Source organism: Lathyrus oleraceus, chromosome 4 (assembly GCF_024323335.1).
Source record: "Lathyrus oleraceus cultivar Zhongwan6 chromosome 4, CAAS_Psat_ZW6_1.0, whole genome shotgun sequence".
Classification (NCBI taxonomy): Eukaryota; Viridiplantae; Streptophyta; class Magnoliopsida; order Fabales; family Fabaceae; genus Lathyrus; species Lathyrus oleraceus.
The window spans coordinates 152,172,439-152,178,705 of NC_066582.1; positions in this window are offsets into that span (position 1 = coordinate 152,172,439).

Genomic DNA, 6,267 nt, shown 5'->3' on the forward strand with positions numbered 1-6,267 from the left:
GAATTTTCATGCAACCTTCATGTTTCCTGCGGATTTCCCAGCGCTTGCATGCATTAGCTTAGGGTTTGAATGTTATTGATCCACGTTGCAGCTTGGCGCGCTTGGCTGTTTGAATTTGGCCTCACTTCGATTCCAGCGTGTGACATATTTTCAAAAGCCATGCATATTATTTCTTTTCCCTCCATGTTATTCATACCATGCTTTATACATTTTTTTTAATTTTTCTTTAACTTCTAAAATTCATAAATAATCAAATAATGATCCAAAAAATGTGAGGATTTTTTGCATTGAGTTTCTTTTTCTCTCTAGTTTTTTATCGTCATGATAACTCAAGTTGTGCTCGGCTGGAAAATATTTTGCCCTAGGGTTTGTGAACATGTATGCTTTTTGTACCTTGCCTTGCCATATCTTTTGTGAAATGCTGAGTTTTTATCCAATGCTTCTGAAAATTTGCATGATGAAACTAGACTCTTGCCTTGACATTTTGGTGTTGATTTGGTATTTTTACCATTTGTGGTTTCTGTTTTATGATCATGTGAATGTAGGTGTGACAATTTGTGTCACACCTTTGCTTGTTCATCTTATGTGATGTGATTACCCTATCAAATGAATTCCAATTGTTCTGATTTTTTGTGTGATACATATTATGGATGTTGTGAATGAGCATAAATTTTCTAGGAATTTATTGATTGATTTCTGATTTAATTGAGATTTTTCATTCTGGTTGGTCACATTTGAGCTTTAAAATAGTCTTGAACTTCAATTGATCATGAAATGGATTTGGTATATGATATTGATGTGAGACCTTTTGGATTGTTTCAAGATGTGTTTGAAGTTGATTCATGTTAATTTTCAGCTTCTGTTTTGAATTTTTTCTCCATCTTTGACCCTAGGCTTTGACCTAGTGGTTTGCCTCTCATGTTTGAGCTTTGATTTCAGGTTGAACATCCAAGTTATATGGTTCATGATGCTCCATCATTTGAGCATTTGATGTTTGCCTTTGGATACTAACATTGTGTGTTTTGTAGGGTTGTTAATTCATTTGAGCTTGACTTGTGGCTTATGCCTTTGCTTATTGGGTTTGACTGTTGATATTAACTGTTGGTTGTTTGTCTGTATAGTTGTACTGATTTGTTTGATGTTTCCACAGGTACATTAGTTGCTTAAGTTCACTTTGAACTTGCTTTTGCTTGGTTGCTTAACCACTTAGGTATAACCTCTCTTCTTCATGGAGTCTAGAAGACCTGTCCTGTTATGTGGGCAGGCACCTGTCTGAAGTCCTCCTTAAGAGGCAATGCTTGTGATTGTTTACTCTTTGTGCCAAGCAGGAAAAGTCCTCTTATGAGGCAATTGGTAGATAAAAGAGATGTGTAGTTGATCGCTCGACTGCGTGAGTCGAGAATAGGATACAAACTGCAAGTGCACAGTTCTATCGCGTAGTTTTAAAAGATATCGATCCCACAGGGACTTATGAATCGATATACCGTTATCTAAGGTTACTACGTAAATCTAAGGTGAAAAATGTTTGATTGTTTGGGGAAAAACTAAAGGCTAAACTAAGATCTAGATTAAATATTAATAAAACGGATATCGGTATGTAGTTCGTCAAAACTAGGGAATCAAGTCTTTGTCGGTTTCTTGGTTTTAAAGTAAATCGTTTCAGTTAACTTTATTGGTTAAAGGTTTTATCTCAAACTCTCGCTCTGTTGAATAAACCATGATTTTATATTAATGTAGCTGTCACTTATAATTAAGTCAAAAACCATATTTTGAAAGCAATAAAGTTGCAAAAACTCTTTTTAAGAAAACACTGACCGTTTTAAACACCCTTATCTCAAACTCTCGCTCTGTTGACTTAGGTTATACAATTAAATCCAAATGCTTAACTCTCGTCCTCACATTCAATCTTTAAAAATACTTTTTGGAAAAGGTCAGAATTTAATTAACTCTAAAACTTGCTCTCGCCCTGATCTAGAATTAATGCCTAACTTACACTGTCCAGTTAAAACCTCAAACTCTCGCTCTATTGATTTTAACTTCTTTATGTCCTTTACTTTTTGTAAAAAATCTTGTTATTAAACCTGTAAGTTGAGACCGTAAAAAGATTGATTTTAATTTTAAGTTTAAATAGACCGACTCAGTCTTGATCCCTTATTCTGCTTACTTTACATACCGATACCTAGGCGAATTAGCCAGACATGCTAAATAAACAAGCATACATATCATGCATAAACAGACTCATTCCAGGCAGATAATATAGAGAAATAATAAAACAAAATATTAAATAATGATTAAAGAACCTGAATGCGTAATACAATAGTCTTGAACACTCCACCACAAGCCGGTAGGATTTGTTCTTCGATTCTTCAATTAAACAATAAATTAAACCAAGGAAATAAAACTAGAATCTAACGTAAGGTTAGATCCGATAAAAAGTTGCACAATAGTTTCCGGTGTAGAAACTATTATGCGAAAAATATCTAAATGCTAAAAGGGGAAAGGTAAATCGCAAGGGAAAAAGAATGTAGAACTTGCAAAAGAAATAAATAAAATAAACGATGTTAAGTTGCTGGAAAAGAAAAAATAAGCAAAAGCGTGAAAAGAAAATTGGCAAAGCTTCGGCAATATGAGCGTGGAAAAACCGAGGAACCCCTTTTAGGTTTTAGAGATAGCTATTTATATTGGTGCTGGTAACTGCTTTCTGTTTCTCAAGTTCTTCAACGTGGCTAAATGCACGGCGTGGATATAGGACACAAACTCCTCAACGTCTCTTCTTCAAGTCTTCTGAGGGCGTTACTTGCGCCAAAAAAATAGTGGAACGGTGTGACGCTCGTCACACCATGTGTGACGTCCGTCACAAGGCTGCTTTGCGTGACGCTCGTCACGCACCCTGTGACGTCCGTCACAGGCACAGCATTGGTGACTTGTGCGCTTTGGGCTGGGCTTTGGCATTTGGTTCCTTTTCTCTCCTTTTTGCACCTCCTTTTCTTCCATTTTCACTTGTTCTTCAAAATAGACTACCTGAGACAAATAGGAAGAAAATACCACGTAATATCTCATAAAATGCAGTAAACCGAAATAAATAGTCATAGAATTTAATGGAATTAAGTCCTAAAATATGATATAATTTCGTGTTATCAAACTCCCCCATACTTAGATCTTTGCTTGTCCTCAAGCAAAATTCAGTATAGAAATCGTTTTCAAAAATTTAGCCAGGCGAAGTTTCAAAACACACATCAATTCGTAATAGGTTGCAAATGGATTTTGTTTAGAAGCAATTTGAGTTTAATCTTGACATCAACAACTACCGTTACAACTTAGATAACCCTACCTTATGCAAATCAGTTCAAGTAATGCCATTATAGTTATCCTAGTTCCTTTACTTTTATTTCACCCGCTTTCATTCTAGCGAAATCACATTAAGCCCTTTATCTTTTCGCGCACATAGTGGAGTAACCGGTTAGTGATTCTGATCCGCTTTTAGCTAGAAGTTCTGGTACATAAGTCGGATAACTTCGTTATTCAGTCCATTGCAAATCGTGGGGGATCGAACCATAGTCCGCCCTACCGAGTTCAGTACCAGATACCTACTGAACCAACTCATAATGGATCTTTCATATTGTGCTTTTGCATGATCTGCAACTTTTAGATTAAATGATCTGGTAAGGATCACCTAATTTAATCAGTGCATTTCCTGATATATTCATATATTTTATGTTACTTTGGGGATCATTCACTTATATTCATCGGCTCTCCACGTAGTTTGCTATTAAGATGGTGCTGACTTCTCGTATAAACTACTCGGGGTTACTCTAAAGCTAAAAGTTCGAGGAATCGGTATAATAGGTACTTATCCTGATCTAACATGTTGAGGTTCTCAGAGCGTTGTTATGGTAATGATTTTTTTTGTCTTGATTTCACTCAAGTTTTATAAAGTAAGCAACCTTTATACTTATTGGGTGTGTTAAAATTTGTTTTGTTATGGCTCAAGAAAATTGAGGGGAATAGATAATAGAAATATTTCACACTAGGGACTTAACTTAAAATTATAATAATTTTTTTTTTTTTTCAGATAATAAGAAAGGGAAATAACAATGAAAGGGAAGGTAACATACTTGAAAAATGGAAATGGAAGAAACAAGTTTTCCCCCCCATACTTAAATTAAACATTGTCCCCAATGTTTTAAGGAAATGAAATACAATATGGAAAGGAAAAGGAAACTACAACTAAGGTTGTCTTCCGCCTCTGGTTCTTGGACCTGGTGATCTCTGACGTAAGTCTAAGTTGTCGAACCTGCTGAACAACTCAGTAAACCGCTGGTCGGTTATGGCATTCCTAGCGTTCTGTTGCTGTTGCATTTGACGCATCATCTGCAGCATCTCGACATTCTGTGCCTGCATTCCATCGATAGCATCCATAATGTCGTCGTTGGTTGCAGGCCTTCTTCGTCGACGACGTTGGGAGGATGGGCCAGTTGTATTGCCGGAAGGGTTGAGCGGGACTGACTGTTGTGTAGGCGGATGATCACCTTGTTCCACTTCTTCAAACTCATCTGTTTGCGGGTTTGTTTGTGAAGGCTCGGTGGTTTCAGGAGCGTTGAGATCATAGAGGTGGCGCTCGGGGTTTGTGACATCAGTGAGGGCAGTATTTGGTAGAACAACGCTTGGGACTGCCTGGTTGTTCACCATAAGATAATATCCTCCGCCTACTCTGTTCTTAATCAAGCGGCTGGATCGACAGTAGCTGGTATCCATAGATAGGGGAGGTAGGGATTCTAAAGTTTGGAGTTTATCCCCTAGGTTTAGGCCAAGTGCGATGGTGGTGATTAAGCCACCAATTATAAAAGGTTGCCTGCCTCTAGCACATAAGGTGCGGATGTGATGAAAGAGAAAGGAGGCGGCGTTTACCTGAGTATCTGGTTCGAAAACGCACTGGAGGAAAAATAGTTCCTTTGAGTTGACCTTGCTGTTGTTTGGCCTTCCAAAAACTGTGTTTTGCAAGATGCGGATAAAGTACCGGATAGTGGGGTTATGTATATGGGAGAGAAGGAGTTCTTCCCAGTTGTAGGTATTTATACCGGAAATTTTCTTAAAAAGGCCAAAAACGCCAACTGTGTTCCAGTTTGAGGTTGGAGGGATTCTGGCATGCAGCAGACCTTCTGTGGGAAATTGTAGCATGGTACTCAATTGGTTTTGGGTTAGAGAGTACTCGGTGTTAAACATACGGAAGGTTGCCGTACCGGTTAGAAATTCGTCTTCACCGGCGGGAGTGGTGTAGTCGTATGAACTTAAGAATTCTAAGGTTAGGGATGGGTAGGTGGGTTGATTATGAGTGCAAAGGAAGGTTAAGTTGGCTTGACGGAGCATCCATTCGATACCTTGGAGTAAGCCTAATTGTTGTAAACAAGGTAAATCGGGGTACCTGGTGGAAACGACGCCTCGCTGTTGGAAACGCTCGAATTGCTCCCTCTGATAATTGTCATCTACGGATCGGAAGATGATGTTTCCGAAATTCTGATTTCTCGCCATTGTGATGAATTTTGAAGGGGTGATTTGGAAAGAAAAAGAAATGTATTGGATAGGAGAGAATTGTTTGTGGTGAATGAAGGAAGGTTTGGTGGGTATTTATAGGAGAAGAATTTGGAAGGTGGAAAGAAAAAGTGGTTGAAAAGTAATTTAGTGTGGTTAAATGAAAAATGAATGGGGAAGGTAAAAAGTTAAAGGTGTAACGTTCGTCTCCAACGGCTCCTTAACGTTCACTAGTCTGAGGAGTGTTACGCTCGTCACAGGGATGTGACGCTCGTAACAGGCACTAAGCGTGCCGGCCGTTATGGATAGTGTGACGCTCGTCACACTTTCCTTTTTGGAAAGGCCTCAGTGGCGCTTCACAGAATTACTTTGGTTGGTGAATTTATTAGTTTTGTTTTGCTTATGATCAGTTTAGTCTGCAATTTAATTTATTGTGCACGCTTAATCTGCTTTGTATAGTAATAATTCATAGGAAGCAACAGTAGAGCATAATAGCTTTTGCATAATAAAATTAAATAAACAACTTCAATAAAAATGATCATAATGTAATACAGGAAAGGAAAATAATGAAATGAAAGAGAAATAAACATGAATTCAAATAACATTAATAAATAATCTAACTTGAAACTAAATAACTTAGAAAAATAACTAAACTCTATCCCTCTGTACGATCTCTGGCCGGAGGAGCAAAAGAGTTAACATGATGTAGCAATTCGTGAAACTGATTCGTCATACTGC